The sequence below is a fragment of the Quercus lobata genome, chromosome 5, assembly GCF_001633185.2.
Source record: "Quercus lobata isolate SW786 chromosome 5, ValleyOak3.0 Primary Assembly, whole genome shotgun sequence".
Classification (NCBI taxonomy): Eukaryota; Viridiplantae; Streptophyta; class Magnoliopsida; order Fagales; family Fagaceae; genus Quercus; species Quercus lobata.
This window is the reverse complement of record NC_044908.1, coordinates 16,621,518-16,638,961: the sequence shown is the minus strand read 5'-3', so window position 1 is coordinate 16,638,961 and position 17,444 is coordinate 16,621,518. Positions and strand designations below refer to the sequence as shown.

At 29.6% G+C, this 17,444-nt stretch overlaps 1 long non-coding RNA gene across 1 annotated transcript; it reads left to right on the top strand.

Moving 5' to 3' along the window:
* The first annotated feature begins 14,722 nt into the window (after window positions 1-14,722).
* Window positions 14,723-16,824, top strand: LOC115991540. Its single transcript, XR_004092224.1, has 3 exons — window positions 14,723-14,794; window positions 14,897-14,960; window positions 16,758-16,824. It is a non-coding gene; the product is annotated as an uncharacterized LOC115991540 (long non-coding RNA).
* The last annotated feature ends 620 nt before the right edge of the window (window positions 16,825-17,444 follow it).

Below are 17,444 nucleotides of genomic sequence, written 5' to 3'. Positions count from 1 at the left end.
GTAGTCTAGATTTCTTCCAACTTGATATCTTGTTCTGATGGTCCAATTTAATATAAAATAGGGTGTCTAAATGTTCAAAAATTTTAATATATTGGTTTCGGTTAGTTTAACTTGACAAGTCTCTTACTGTTTTGTTATATATTCATTCCTTACTTTGTGCTTTAATACTGATTACTGACTAAATAACTACTCCATTTAAGTCTTGAATAAATTAATGAAATTGGTGATAAGCTGTTGTAGGGGTCTAAACTTGTTTTCATATTCAAATCAAAGGGAATAGCCTAATGTGTATATTTCATTGAATTAGGTTTATTTAGAGATTTCTTAACTTCAAAATTTTGATGATAGGTTTCTTTAACAGCAGTCCCATCGATGGGTTACAAAGGATAACAAAATTAACCTTAAAAGGTAAAGTGTAGCTTTTTACACCACATGTAGGCTAAGATACAAACATGTTATACGACATGCACGTGAGTAATCTGTAGTTATTTCGTTTCTTTGTCATTATTCTAACCAAAAGTTGTGTCTATGTAATAATAATAATAATAATAATAATAATAATAATAATAATAATAATAACAATAACAATAACAATAACAATAACAATAACAATAACGACAAATCATGTGTCTATTTTTATGGCCTTACATGGTTTCATTTGATACAAAATACATTTTCATTTTTATTGCCTTACATCTCTTCTATCAATATTTTGTTTACTTCTCTTTTTAAGGACTTAGATGTTGGGTGAAAATTTTGAAGATTTTTTTTTTTCTTAAGTGAAAAATGAAAATAGTAGATGGGATTTTATTTTATTTTATTTTTTCTTCAAGGAAACATAATGAATTTTACATCCAATCATTATATAAGGAGAAATATTTTGAAAAATATATATATATATATATAATGTTTGGTTTGAATTTATTTCTATTAATCCTATCATACATTTCATCCTCTATATGTATTAAATAACCTAAACAGAAATCAAATATCGTTACATAATTGTCAATGAAACAATTCTTCTTTCTACACAAACTTCTTCTTCCAAATCATCACCGAAGTGAGACGAAGTAAACCGAATGAATTGAAATTTGTCAAAATGGACTGAAATGCCATATTCTTGACAAATAGGACTCTTAGAAACACCAAAATGTGATAGTTGAGTTTCACAGCAAACTCGAGTTTCACAAATTTGAGTTTTTAAAAAAGTGACAAATCTTTAATTATTTCGCAATTAATAATAGATCTATACATATTTTGTCAAACAAATGTATTAGGCGATTTTGGCCCTTAATGTGACTATGTGAGTGCTCAACCTGAATTTTCCTTCAAGCCTCCCATGTGACTAGCTTTTAGACCACTCAGCAATTTTGTTTTCCAAAGAGTTGAACCTTTCTTGTCTCAAAGCTACATTTGTACCCATAAAACTTCTGAGCCTTTAGAATCACATGTGGCCCAAATGGAATTTCTTACTCATTAAGATTTGGGTCTTCAAGGACTATTTTTGCGCTTCATGATTTAGCCCAAATGGTATAATTGGACAATATTCCTCCAAATTACTATTATTATTATTATTATTATTATTTTTGGTGTATTAATATGGGTTGGGGAAACTTATTGCGTGAGGACATGACAAGGGGAGGGGCGATAAGGCTTCCAACCATTTGTGAAGAAAACATGGGTCTTCACAGCAATTTTTTTATTTATTTATTATTTTTATATTTTAAGAAAGGGCCGCATTTTTTTTTTTTTTTTTTGGGAGAAAAAGAAACTGCCGCAATATGTGAGATAAGAAAAAGACGAAATGGGAACCTTTTCCGTTGATGTAGATATATAAGTACAAAAATAAGGAACATAGTTAGTTAAATACAGTGTGTTTATATATATATATATATATATATATATATATTTTTTTTTTTTGGAGCAAAAATATATCCGGTAAATATATAAATGGTTTTAATTCTGCACTTTTGTTTCAAAATTTCGACAGAAAAATACCGGAAATAGAAAACTAACAATACATGTAGTATGGGTATAATAAATGTTTATATTTTAGAATTTTGTAATAAAAATATGGAAACACTTGAAATACTACTTTGTATGTATTATTTATTTTTTGTTTATAATTTGCTAAATTGTGTGATTGTGAATAAGTGTCCAATAATAGTGAATGATCCACAAATCAATAAATTGCAAAATTAAGTAGCATGTCCTGGACAAAATTGGCCTTTGCCCTTTTTAAAAAAACAATCCAGCATTTTGCCCAATTTCCTAAACTAATTAGGGAAATGCCCCTCTTTTGAAACTCGACTTTCTCAAAATCGAGTTAAAAAAAAAAAAAAAAATTCTGGAGGCTTATAGTGGCGTTTTAAGGAGCCTATAGTGACGTTTTAAGGACCTATAGTAGCGTTTTGTAATTCGATCTTCATGAACTCGAGTTCAATGCATGTTTTTCCTCTTTTTTACCTATAACTAGAATTCATGGAGCTTGAGTTACAAAACGTCACTATAAGCTCATTAAAACATCACTATAGATTCCTTAAAACGCCACTATAGAGCTTAACTCGATTTTGAGAAAGTCGAGTTTCAAAAGAGGGACATTTCCCTAATTAGTTTGGGAAATGATGCAAAATGCTGGATTGTTTTTTTAAAAGGGCAAAGGCCAATTTTTTCCAACATGTCCTCTATTTGTTCTATTATTATTGCATTAAGTTAAAATCTTAGATATTTTTACTTCCGGAACCGTAAGGCAAAGATTACTAGATTCGTAGTTTTTTTTTTTTTTTTTTTTTGATTAAAAAAAAATGGGGGCCTTTATGGTTGTATTTTGCTCCTGGGCAAGGCGCCGGGCTGGGGTCAAGCTCAAGCCGTTCTATACAGTCCGTGTGTGGGAGCTACCCTCACCAAGGATGCCCACCAACAAGAGCCCGCTGGCAGCGGGAATCGAACCTGGGCTGGTTAGGCGGAGTGAACGAACCTTACCAGCAGAGCCAAGTCCTCGTTGGCTACTAAATTCGTAGTTACTAGTTCAGAGTTGTCAGCTTTGGTTCTATAATTTTATTTTTATTTTTTTAATATAAAAAGCAGTTTTTGTTTTTGGGTTTTACTAATGTATGGCTTAGTGAACCATTTTAATAAACATTTTATAAAAAAATGAAAAAAATGTCTAACTCTTTTTTTACAGCATTTTCAATTTTTCATAAACAGTTTTTTAAAACGAATGATTAATGTATGCCAAATCTCCTTTGTTTTTTACCACTTTCTTTTAGTCATTAACATTACTTCTGTACTTAATATATGCTATCTATCTCAATCATTTGTTGTCATCTTTCACAGCAACGAGTACAATCTTTATTCCGAAAATTTATCCATAAAACGTGTATATTAGTAGTTATAAATTAGATGTCTTTCATAGATTATGTGAACAGTACGTCATTTCAGCTAAAAAAAATGTGATTAGTGTCTATTTGGAACAACTTATTTAGCTGAAACTAAAAACTTTTTACTGAAAATACTATAGATAAAGGTAGGAGAAAATGGACATTTGCCCCTTTCGCCAAAACTTTTCAGTAAAATGCCCCATATCTGAAACTATTTAGGGAAATTCCCTTGTTTTGAAACTTGATTTTCTAAAAATTGAGTTTCAATTTAAAATTTGATTTTTGGACAATCAAGTTATAGTAAACTAAAAATTAAAAAAAATTTCTGGTACTCGAGTTCCATGTGAAGTACTCAAGTTCATGGAACTCGAGTTCCTTGAAAAAATTTAAGTGAAACTCGAGTTCCATGAACTTGAGTACTTCACATGGAACTTGAATTCCAAAAAAAAAAAAAAAAAAAAATTCTAAGTCCATGTTTACTATAACTCAATGTTCTAAAAATCGAGTTTTAAAACAAGGGCATTTCCCTAATTAGTTTTCTACGTGTAGCATTTTGCTAGAAAGTTTGTGAGAAAGGGATAAAAGCCCATTTTGGCTGATAAAGCTAAAAGGTAGGTAAAATAATACAGTAAGACACATGAATAATATTAAAAAGTGCAATGAGACCTATGAATAGTAACAAATTAAAATAATTAAAATAATAATAAAAACTAACTCTTTAAGCCAATACTAAACACACACTTAACGTTCATTTGGAAACCAAACAGGAAAAGTGTGCAACTCTTTATCCAAAAAAGAAAATGGGCATAATCCATCTATAAAATAAATGGTGTCCATATATTTATTCTAAAATGTGTATATAGTGCCTTTTAACATAAGGCATTACTAAGCGGTACTATTCGGGTGGTCAATGACGTTCATGTGCATGTTGAGAACGCAATGAAAAATGTGAGCTTCAATGCCCACTAGGAACACTATTATAATATCTACATATCCTCTTCCATTCCCTTTTTTATTTTATTCTATTTTTTGTTAGGACATATGTGGAATATGTTAAGAACATATGTCATATTGAATTGACTAATCTTTTGACAAAATGCACTTTACTTGTAATTGGGTAGATCTAAGATATGTTTAATACTTCAAGGAATAAGAATTCAAGTTCAAGTATTGAAGCCATCAAATCTATCCAAAAATCAAGTGAAAAAGTGTTGTTCATTAAAACTCGACAGATGTATCTATTGAGATTTAATATTTGAAGTTCGACAGATAGCTTGACAGTTGTATTTATCAAGAATTACGAAATTCAAATTTCCAGATCTGTTTTTCACACATATCCAAGCTATATGTTTAAGTTTTCTTTTCTCACAACCCTAGACATATATAAGGATTATTAAGAGCTGTCATAAGGTTGTTGCACTTGTTGTTACATGCATATTGTGACTGGAGATAATCTGCCCTAGTTCAACTTTCTCTTAAAGAAACTGCTACGTTTGTACGCTGTAGGATTTTGTAACCAAGAAGTTTCTTGATCTTCATCATGTGGTTGAACTAAAGAACTTTGCAGCCAACATCTTTTTCAAGTTGGTGTGTTAGTCACCTACTGGGATCCGTGCATTGATTGGTTAGTCACGTACTTGGAGCCGTGCATTGAAAGGAGAGATTGTCACTACATTACAAGTCCAACTGTGTACTGGGATAAGGGTTCAACTGTAGATTAGTGTAAGGTACTGGGATTCCTTTACTTATAACTTGTTTTGATAATAGTGGATTCTCGAGAGTGATGACCTTAAATTCAGTCAGTGAGGTTTTGCCTTGGTGGTTTTTCTTATTTGTAAACAAATCATCTATATAAAATTTAATTTCCACCGCATTTAGTTATTTGGTGATTTGTTTGTGCTACCACACATATTGCATGTTAAATTGACTTAATTAATTCACTTAGCTAATTAATTGGTTAATTTACCCAAGGAGTCAATACATTCTTGGCTTATCATTTTTATTAAACTTTCATTGCCATTTTGTTTGGTAATAACGTGGTTTGTTCCTTGCCCCTAGGATAGTATTTTTTAATAAGTAAGGGTCTGTTTGGATATCGTTTATTTGCTGAAAACTGAAAACTTATTACTAAAAACACTATAGCAAAATAATTTTTAAAGGTGCGAATAATGATGTGGGACCCAAATTTACATAGAAATCTGCATTTTGCTGAGTTTGGTTGTCCATGAATAGTGCCATGAGACCCCAAAAAAAGGAAAAATGCAACTGAAATATAATTTCATGCTGGGCAAACGCAAGCTAAATTATCTACTACATCCAACTAATTCTAGGTTTGAGTCCTAATCAACCCAATATCTAAATTATATGTAAAATATAAATCCAATTTTTTTTTTTTTTGAATGAGTCAAAAAAATCTGATGACTCTAACTAAATAATATAAATAGATTGATGTTGATATAAGTTGACACGGGTATATAAGTTATGCTATTCTATTGAATTTTTCTAGTAAGTAGAGTAATTAAACTAGTAATTATGGATAAACTCAAAATGGTACTTAAGATTGGATTTACTAAATATCAACCGAAGAAATTTTTTCAAGACCAATCCTAATTGAGTTGATTCACATCATAAAAAAATTTATTTGGTTGATACATAGACTTACCAATTCAATATAGATCTAAGATATTTACTCAAATTATTGATAAAAAGATTTTTTTTTTTTTTTTTAATTTGTTCCTCTTAACTCAATCTTTGGAGATTTTTTTTTTTTTTTCAAGAACTTGTTCGATCCCTATCCCTCTTCCCAAATTTCCAAATTTATCTTTCTTTCTTTTTTTTGTAACTTTTTTTGAATTTCGAAGCTTATTGTAAGAAAAATAAATGCCTATCTAATCTTAACAAAAATGAATGAATCAATGAATGAAAGTGGAAGAAATGGAGTTTCATTACCCTAATTGGTCTTGCACACCAATCATTCCTTGAAAGGCCCTGTACCCTATATTAATTTTGTTTGGCCTATTTTTTTCAATATAAATATTGTTTTAATCTGGCTTCCAAAGATACACCTCTTATAATGAATAAATGAAAATCTTTACCTTGTTAAATCAAAATCAAAATCCCACGAGGCAAGTATCCACGTAAACCAAATATATATCCAAGCGTTCCTTTAACCTTTTGAGTTACCTTTCAAGTGTTCAAGTAAGTGGTGCAGAGTCAAATGCTAGAACATTTATTTCCAATAAATAATGTTCCCAAGAAAAATGAAAGATTTGTTAGAATAAGGAATGAAAAAGTGCTTCTGTCAAAGAGGCCCGCAATTTTTTTTTGGTTAAAGTAGATACAATCGGTACAATTGAGATTAATTGTTGATTCATTTAGTGAAATGCCATATTTCGTACATTGAAAAAGGAAAAATCTATCACATTCATGATTGATCATTGATAGAGTTCAGATTGCACCAATATTAATCCATTTTATAATATTTCGTCCAAACCCACTTAGCCAAAATCAAGTAACTATTCATATGTTGTGAAGAGGAACAAGGAATGAACATCTTTTGTAATTTTTTCATCATATATAATTGTTTTCAAATGGATCCATTCATCGATGTAAAATATTACAATGGTGTAATAAAAAAAATCAATGAAAAGAGATAGTCTAATTCTACTTAGGAATTCCTTGGGACCTTCAGGATTAGGAAGGGCAATAATCCGGAAAATATAATAAAAATAACATGGTTTTGAGAATTTTCTTTTGCAAAAGGAATTATTTTAAGGAGGGAAAAGAACTCATCTTTTAAATATTTTGATTTTGCAAATACAATTATTTTAAGAAAAAACTCAATTTTCTAATAGTATGAAGTGGTACTATATTAGCTAGACTACGCCTATGTTTGGATTGTACTAATTATTTCAGTGTTTGCGGTTGGTGTTTTTAGTGGGTCTTGTGCATTGTTCACGGGACCCGCAAGTACTTTTTTTAACAAAAACAACTTTAAAATTGGGTTTCACGACACTATTCACACAGTTAAAAATTATTTTACTACAGTATTTTTAGTTTTCAACAATAAACAGTATCCAAACAGACACTACATGTCTTAGTGCTTATTATCTTGCTAGCAAATGAGCTGACTACACTATAAATTATTCACTAAAATATCATTTAAAGTTCTAAATTTTTGAAATTATTTCAATTTGAACTCTTGTTCATTTACATATTATATTATATATATATATATATATATATATATTGAACAAGATAAAATCATTAAGTATACTATGTGTCTTGTCTGGAGCTTATCTATAGATCAATTTGGTAGCTATTTTTTTAGCAACTCTTATTTTGCTAGGTTCAATGAAATGAATTCTCCCACCCCACCCACCCCCCCCCCCCCAAAAAAAAAAATAAAAAGAGAAAAAGAAAACGGAAAAAATTCTCAATTATATGCTAAGCACATTTATATTTTATATGTTAACCATAAACCCCTTATTAATTCACCAATTTTCCAGTTAATAGGAATTAATTTATGAGTATTGGTAATAAGTTAATTGAGTTGCCAAAGCTCTTTATACGACTACCAAAGAGGGTGAGGACTGAGGAGACATTTGTATAGATGTGAATCGAAGAATTCCTCTCTTTCCGGTTCCCATTGTACAACAAAATAATGTTTAATGAAGGTTCATATTTACTTTTTTTTTTTTTTTTTAACCTTTAAGAAAGACTTCAGACTTTAAAGTCCAGAGTAGCCTAGTTCATATATTTCTTGTTGAAAATCATTCAAATAAGGGAGGTTCATCAACCCAATCGGACCAAATAGCAAAGTCATTTACCCGTGCAATCATCGTAATCAAATATAAAATGAAGGAAAGTAACAAAGCTTTCTAACTAGATTTTATTGTTTGCAATTAAAGTTTTGGCCAGTTTGAGATTTCAATTAATTCAACTGGTAAAGTCTCTGATGATTGATTAAGAGATCTAGAGTTCAATCCCCATCAATACAAAAAACCAATTAGAGTTTTGATCTGATGGTAAATTTCAGAGGATTAGTACATTTTACACAAATTTATTTGTAACTTTGAAATTTTTTTTTTTTTTTTTAACTGCGTAAAAATTTAAATTTACAATAAAACCACGTGAAAATGTTGAAACACTTTTATTTCTATTTAATCTTCCCCGGTAGGTTATTTATTATATTAAATTTTAATAAGGATCTCCTGCCGTCCATACCTTTTATTTTTTTGATTGAAAAAAAAAATTGTAAGTTCCCCAGTTATATATTGTAGGGTTCCATATGTTAATCATTTCTCGTTCTCCATAGTATTTCCCACCAAATAATTCAACTGTTGCTGCATTCTAACAAATAAATTCAAAATGGATTAAAGGAAAATGGATAATCAAAGTTAAAATGATACAACAATAATGATCTCAGATAGAATCAAAGCTATTATTAAGCTGTGAAAATTTTGCATGAGGATATTCATTATGTGTATCATCCAGATTTTAAAAAATATCCTCCCACCTCTTACCATTTTTATATAAACACACACACACCCAGGTAGTGCCCAAGGAGGCCCGGGCCTGCCTGGATCCAAATTTTTTTTAGTTACCATATATTTCATTTTTGTTGTTGGGCCTCCCTTCTTCTAAAATCTTAGGTCCCTTTCTTCTCAATAAACCTAGTTAGCCCAATCTAAATTGCAACTATCCAACTCAAAAACTTAATAAAAACAATAAAAACATTCACAATGGTGATTGAATTTTAGCAAATATATATATATATATATATATATATATATATTTATATTTTACAACCAAAAAATAATGTGTTATTAGAGAAGTTAAAGATAATTTGTTTGCAACTACAGTTAACTAGTATAAATATCAGTTTACTGTAGCAAGTTATTAACAATAAAATACAATATTTTATTAAGATTATAGCTTCTTCTTTTTTCAATTAAAAAACTCAAATTCTCTCTCTTCCTTTATTATTTTAATGATTTGTTTATACTATTTAAATGAAGCAATAGAAAAAAATAGAACATTTGATATTGGGTTGGGTGTATTGTAAAGTAAGGTGATAAAATAAATAAAGTACATTTTTGAAGTGTTAAAAGCTAAAATTTTTAACACAACCATTGTGAATGCTCTAACTTCAACCAAAAAAAAAAATCATAGCCAGTCTAGTATTAAAAAAACATTATTTTGTTTTTGTTTTTGTTTTTTATTTTTTTTGGTAAATGATTGTATCTCAATGTATTTAAAAACAACGATTTTGAATATTTATAATTTTTTAATATTATATGGATGCTTATTTGATTTTTTTTTTTTTTTCCTTTATGCTCACTTCCACTAGGTTAAAATTTTGGATCCGTCTATATATATAAATATATAATTTTACTTTTTAGTACCCTTAAAAAAATGAATAAAATTTTTAGCTTCACCACAGCATCTTATGGGCCCTTGGATCGTGAATAAATCAATTTGTTCATTATAAGGTACACAGATGTAAGAATTTAATGAAGAGCATTATCTTTCATCAAAAAAAAAAAAATGAAGAGCATTATTTTATTCAGGATCTACCTCTAGACCAAGGGGGCCATAGCCCCCAAACCACACAAAATATTATTAATTTATATATGTTATTTTGTAAAACTGGAAATTCATGATTACAAAGGGAATATTACAAATTTTATGAAAAATCCACTTTGATTCATTATTTTTGTGAAAATTATACATGAAAATTCTTAAGTGCTTCTAATACAATTAAAAACTAACAATAGTGCAAATAGATTGTACAGATTTTTATATAAAAAAATCCCACCAAGATTCATTGCTTTTGGGAAAATAATGCATGAAAATTCTTAAGCGGTTCTAATACAATTAAAGACTATTTGGATTTTTGATGTAGAACAGATAGTACAACCTCCCTTAAAGCAGCAAAGACACCAAAAATCATGGTGTAAGACCAAGGAGGGTATCAATAGAAGTCACTGGGGAGACGATTTTGGAATTACATGAAATTTAGCAGGTTGAAGGAAAATAGTATTCTAATCAAGACTTGAGATTTCTCAAGGATCACCCTAATTTAGGCAAATTCTTTCATTAAAGCCCTAAAAACAGTGTTTTCACTATTTTTAGTAATATTTGTTTTCCTTATAACTTTTAGTTTAAAGTCAAAATAAGGGCCCATCTATTTTGGGATGTCTCTTAGAAACAATATTTTCATTTTCTAAATTATCTCAACTTTGCTATTTTGGCAAAAATTATTATTTTGCACCTAATTTCATGATTAGTGCGAATTAGGGTTTCTGGGTGTTTTACTAGTCGCCCTAGGTTTTTCTTTTACTATTTAAACATATTGTAGTTTCCAAGGCAATTCAACTTTCAAATTTATAAAATTATAAACTTTGTTTATTGTTTCTCTCTAGGGAATTCCAGAACCTTAATTACCTTGTGGATTCAAAAGACCTCTCCTAAATTCAAGCTTTTCATTCAGAAGCTAACGCAATTTGTTTCTTTTTCCATTAAGAAAACAACATGTTTGTTTTCTTGTAATTTTTGCGATATCAGGTTTGGACACACCCTCCGAAACAAAGTGAAATAAATATTGAATTCTTATGTGGCACAACAAATTATCACAACATATATTTCATAATAAGTGAAGCAGTTTCAATCTACTATACGTCAAAATAATATGAAATAAAATAAAAAGAGATTATATTGGGACTCAAGAAAACTCAAAACAAAAAGTATTGTAAAAATATTGTGAGAATTTGTTGTCCCTAGGCATTCTCATTAAGATCACCCAATAACAACTATGAAAATGTTACATTGGTCGATGAGCAAGTTTTTATGCCAATATCTAAGTACGTAATTATTGTTGCTAGTATAACTGGCTATACAGGATCCCCGTAATATATAGAAATGAAGTCCAGCGCTCTTATAGTTTGCAATACGCAAATCATAGCATGAAGGTTTTGACATATTCCAAGACTGCAAAAATAACTCTCTTGCAAAGCCTTCACAAGGAGAATGCACACAAACCACCACCCCCCCCCCCCCCAAACCTTCCCATTTGAGTGTGATGATCCTCTGCTTCTAAATTGACCATCTCTCATCCCCAATGGATATTTTCAGCCTCATATGCAAGCCTTTTGAAAATAGAGTCAGACCGATATCCCAATGCTTGGTCTGGTAGTTGGAGACATCAATGCCCAAATTTCATGTTCTTATCATATTAAATCAAGTATTTAGTGCACAAAATGAAAAATAGTGGAATGTCACAATGATGTTGTCCATAGATTAAATTATTTTGAGGATTAGATTTCACTTTGACTGTCTATTGTTCAATGAATTGCATGTGCTTGGAGTAAAATTTTTGTATAAATGTATAACCATGTTATTAAGTATTTTGATTTAAATTTGGTCTTTCTAAGAGGCAGAATTCTACACTCGCTCTTACGTAAACCAATATGCCCGTTCCTATGGGAACCAATTCTTGGTGCAGGCTTTGCCATATTTTATCATCTCATAAATATAAGAGGTAGGAGAAGTTTAACCTATTGATATATCCATTTCATGCCAAACCGGACTAACTAATTTAAATGTAGGTCAGAGGTCTATGTAAACCAATTCTTTAAGCTCTATTTTTATAGAATATCTCGTCTCATATATGCACTAACTAATTAACAAGATAGATTTCTTTTTTTGCAGCAACAAGAGAAATTTCTAAAACTTTTCTCTCGAAAAAAGAAGAAGATAAATCTCAATAGACCATCTTAGGACTAAAGGCAAAGCAAAAAGATTTAGGTAAATTTGGGCTAACACACCTTCTGGTGTCCAAGAAGCAAGCCCCAAAGCCTATTTATTTATTTATTTATTTTGGTTTTTAGCCTTTATAAAAAAATTTGAAGAACGGAAGAAAGGCCACAAGGTCAATCAGTTACGTATGATTTTAACCCCACCTTAAAAATATATATTATAACTCTAAGAACAGTTTGAAGACTTTTTTATTAGAGAAACAAAATCGTTATCTTTATTCCTCCCAGAGTGAATGTAGGGACTTTGCTCACATGACCCAAACCACTTTTATTTTTTGGATTTAGGTTCATCATCAACATTGTATAGATATGAGTCAATGACAACAGATCTCTTTTAAAAATATAAAATAAAATTGCACTGAGAAATTTGTTGGTTATAACATACACAAATGTAAAAATTTAATGAAGAGCAATATCTTGTACATATGTATACATAACGTTTGGAGTGTGTGTGTTTGTATATATTTTTCATTTGAGTTTGGTATAATTTCATTTAAAACATAGAGTTTGGCCCCCAAGGAAAGATTTCTATCTTTGTCCTAGGCCTAAGGCTATAGTTATTTCGTGTTGCTTTCCATTGGAGTTTGGAGCTAGAAACAGGCTTTATGGCATCAACAATTAGTTTATTTGTACGAAAACTGGACATAAAAGGTTGTAGCAGCCAATATTCTGTAGCCATCACTCGTCCACCGGTATAGAATAAATTAGTTTAGAGAAAGTTAACAATGCATGCATGCAGTGGATCTTAAAGTTTGGACATTATCATAAGGATATATACAGTAGACTAGTAGTATTCTTCTTCTTGTTGTTTGTTTTTATTTGTTATTTTTAGTAGTTTTCTTGTTAAAACAATTAGACAAGCAATCATTTATCAAAAAATGTAAAATAAACTGACACAACTACGGGTTGAGAACTTTTAATTTCCTAAGATTTCTAATGAATATAAAGATTATCACGAAAAAAATGAATTAATTAGCAAACTTTCATCCAAGAACTTTGTCAAGTTGGTTGTCAGGCAGATCAATGTATATAAATGAAATGATTTTTATCTTGTTGTTATCAAAATCTTTAAACTAGGAAATGAATTTCTCCCCAAAAAATGAAATTTGAACAACTTCTGGGTTCCATATCTGAGAAAAACTACGTTCCCCATTACCTACTTCTGGGTTCCATATCTTAAGTGTTGCTCATGTTCCATAGCATTTTCCACCTTTTAACTCAACCATGGCATACTATTCTATTCACTTGTGAAAATAAAGTATTAAAGTAGTAAAACAATGGATCAAATTAAGCTAATTTAAAATAATATAGTTTGACATTGACATTTAAATTGGAAGAACAATGGATTATCAAGGTAAAAAAAAAAAATCTTTATAATTACATTCCATGGAGTTAAATTAAGATTTGATTAAGATGTAAGAATTCACCATGAGGATATTCACCTTTACGTGTTTTCTTCTGAGATCTAGAATTGTTACCTTTGTGAATTCTCCATACTAACAATAATCCTAAAATAGATCAGCTAGTATGGAATTCACTTCTAGCTCTCCTCTTATAATTGAATTGAGTTTCAACTATTTAATTAGCCATTAACTAATTAGTACTCAAATTGAATCTTAGTGCTCAATTGCCCTAAGCCCCTAACGTAAGGAAAAGACCAAAACTAAAACGAATTAATTTGTTGTGTTAGGGTTTGTCTTTCATGTTCCATTTTTTTATTATAGTTTATAATTTTTTTCATAATTCACAATATTTGATTGGAATATAAGCATTACAACTTATATAGTGGGCCCTTATTTGAACTCAACTTCTTGAAATTTATGATTCTTAAAAAAAAAAAAAAAAAATACTCTTAAGCAAAATTGCCAAAATGTGGTAATAAATCTATTTTCTAGTGGCAATAAATATATGTACGATATTGTGATCTATAATTAGTTGAGAAAATAAAAAATGCTGATGAATACATCATTTATTTCTTAACAAATACATCAAAAATTTTAAACCAATAACTTTTCGATAATATTGTTCAATTCAAAACTCTATCTAAGAATCTTTATTTTTATGTAAAAAATTTAGGATCTGTTTGTTAATGTTGTTTTAGTAACGTTGTTTATATTTTTAAAAAATACGTATTGGTAAAAAAATGTATGAAAATATATGTAATACTATTTAAAAATTGAAAACATATATTTAAACACATGTACCAAACAGCCCTTAGTGTTTTCCTTCTTCTCATGTGTTATTGGGCCTAAAGGCCTATTTTTACAAACACAAGACACTTTCCAAACAACCAAAAGTTCGACCCATGTTGATATTTTTATTAAATTGAGGTAATTGGCTAAATAAGCAGAGTTAGATATAATTGGATAATAACTTTAATAAAGCTGGAAAATATGAGAAGATTTCATTTATCCCTAGACTTAATTAATAACACTAGGGCTCTATTGAATTAGCTAGTTATAATAGGGGCATATAAAAACCCATTTTCTTGGGAAAAGAGCTTGGACCCGCCTCTCCCCTCCACTGCTCAGTTTTCAGACAACACACTCTCTCTCTCAAGATCAAGAAATCATCCTAGAACTTCTCTCATTTCTGGTAATATCTCTTTCTCTTGTTGTTGGGTTGTCTTAGGGTTGTGTTTTTATTACTTAATTCAGAAATGTATCTAACAATGGCATTTAAAAACCACTTTCTTAGGTTTCCAATTCCTCTCTTTCTGCTCAGACAACTCACTGCTCAGACAACTCCTCTCTTTCTCCTAGTAAGAAAGCTTCTAAGAACTCTCGACTTTGTTGTTCTTTTTGTCTTCTTGTTGTAATTAGTAACAATAACACTAAAGGATGAGACTTTCTAAAGGATGAGACTTCACTTTTGCCGTATCTAATGTGCTCTGTTTTTTTCTGTTTTCAAACACTAAAGGGTGGATCTCTGTAACAAATTTTGTTTTTCTTAACTTATGACAAAACAGTAGTGATTTGTGTTGTGTTGAAATTTCCTTTGAGATGGAGTTTGAAACAGGTTTCTGATTCATTATCACAAAATTTGTACAACATATGTTTGTGTTTCCTTATTGCCAGCTACATGCATCCTTGCGGGGGACTTGGCCCCTCCAAAATTTTTAATTTTTTTTTTTTTTTTTTTTACAATATAAGTGTTTCTTTTATAAATATTTAAAGGTTATTTGAAAAAGAAAATAAAAGTTGGCCCCCAATTGATTAACTAATCTAGCAATCTTTTCCAGAAAAATAGAGTTTAGCGTTGATATACGTACAATTGCAATAAAATGAATAATTAAATAGTAAGTTTTGTAAATAATTAGTAGGACCCTTAATTTTTAGCTCAATTTCAAATCTTATTAATGTATTTAAATCATTCAACATTGATAATATATGTTATTTGGTTGAAATTTTTTATTCTTAAGATTTTATCAAGAAAAGCAAAAGCTCATATGAGACTTTGGTTATAACAATATGATTTTGATTTGTCAAACATAGATGAAATTTTACAAACAATTTATATATTAAAAAGGTAATTATGCATAATTTCGTTATGAAAATAATAATTGGTAAAGTTTATTACGTGAAGTATTATTATCAAGCATGACTTTGATGGAAGATACTATATTCGTTTATTTTTTATTTTTATTTTTTGTTCTTTATATTTGTATGTTGTATACCCAATTATACAATTTTTGTATACTTAATTAGAGTTTAAGAAGGTTATAAGTTTCTTTTATAAAGAAGATTTTGTGTCTAGGTGTATATATATACATATTAAAGTTGATAATTTGTGTATATGTATATAACTTATTTAGAAAAAGAAAATTTATATTTATTTTTATACACACATATATTATATGGATTTTTTAGAGTAGTGTCTAATTGTGATTTGAGTTTATCTTGACACAATTGCTTGCCCCCAACTCAAAATTCCTAATTCCGCCACCGTAAACATATGCTTTATAATATATATGTGTTTCTTTATTACCCAGGCCGTAGAAAGCAAAAGAGAATATTTATTTATTTATTTTTGGGGGATTTGAGGTTATTAACTATTTTAGTCGGCATGGACCCATAAGAAGCTTTTTTTTTTTTTTTTTTTTTTTGTGTGTGGAAGGTCTGATATGAAGTTCTAAATAAAAAATAAATAAATAAAAACATGTATTGATTAATAACCCAAAACATAATTTTTGGAGTTAGTTGGATACTCTAGTTTGAAGTTCCAAGAATATTTTTTGGTTGGGTAGAGTGGCCTGTTGAAGCATATGAGAGACTTTAGGTTGAAATAAATAAACCAATATGGGGTTTGACTAATACTATACACTATGTCCATTTGAAAAAAAATTATTTAGCTATTCATTGTATATTTTTTGTTAAAAGTGTGCTAAAATATATTTGTGCTTAGAATCAAGCTTATAAGCTAATCCCAAAATCTAGTTTAAAAAGTTGTTTATAACATTTGTTTTAAATTTTCTTTTCTTTTCTCTTTCCTCTTTTTCTATTATATGCTTTTATTAGGGTTTTATTGCCTTCTTGCCATATAACCATTTGTTCTATAGATGTCCACTTGATTTGAGCTACGTCTTGCACCTGAGTTGGAGGGAGTGTCCAGCTTGATGCCACTAGGCGGATGGAACAATACTAACCTCTTTCTTGTGAAGCTGCACTGTGAACATTGTGGCTTGGACACTGGACCTCTCAAACTTTCCTTGGAGAGAATTGTTAACAAGAAGAAGCATGAACCACTTCATATAAGTGTCCAGGTGTGTTTTACTTTTATTTTTTTTGTGTTTATATGTTCTAGATTTAGTTTATGGCTATTAATTATCCAAGTGCATGCTTAGTTTTGACCTTGCAAGCTTAATTCATTTATTCATTTTAGTGTGTTTGAAATAAAGTTATTCATTCATCAATGTGTGTGTGTATATATATATACATGATTCAGTGTCGATGCAAGACCATAGGAAAGGTCAAAATCTTGAACTTGCTGAATGGCCGCCCAAAGAAGAATGGCGACATTAAAGTCATGCTGATTGAGTGCTCTAACATGCATCCATTGAATGAAATTGTCTTTGAGTTTAAATGGATAGCATTTGATGTAAGACTTCTAACTCATCTTAATTTATTTAAATTGTCTTAATTAAAAATGTCTTGACTATAATTTTTCACTTTTTAGGAGGATGGTGTTAAGTCTATTCCTTTTGAGTTTTATCCTGGAGTGTGTCCAAGATTTCCTAATTCTAGGA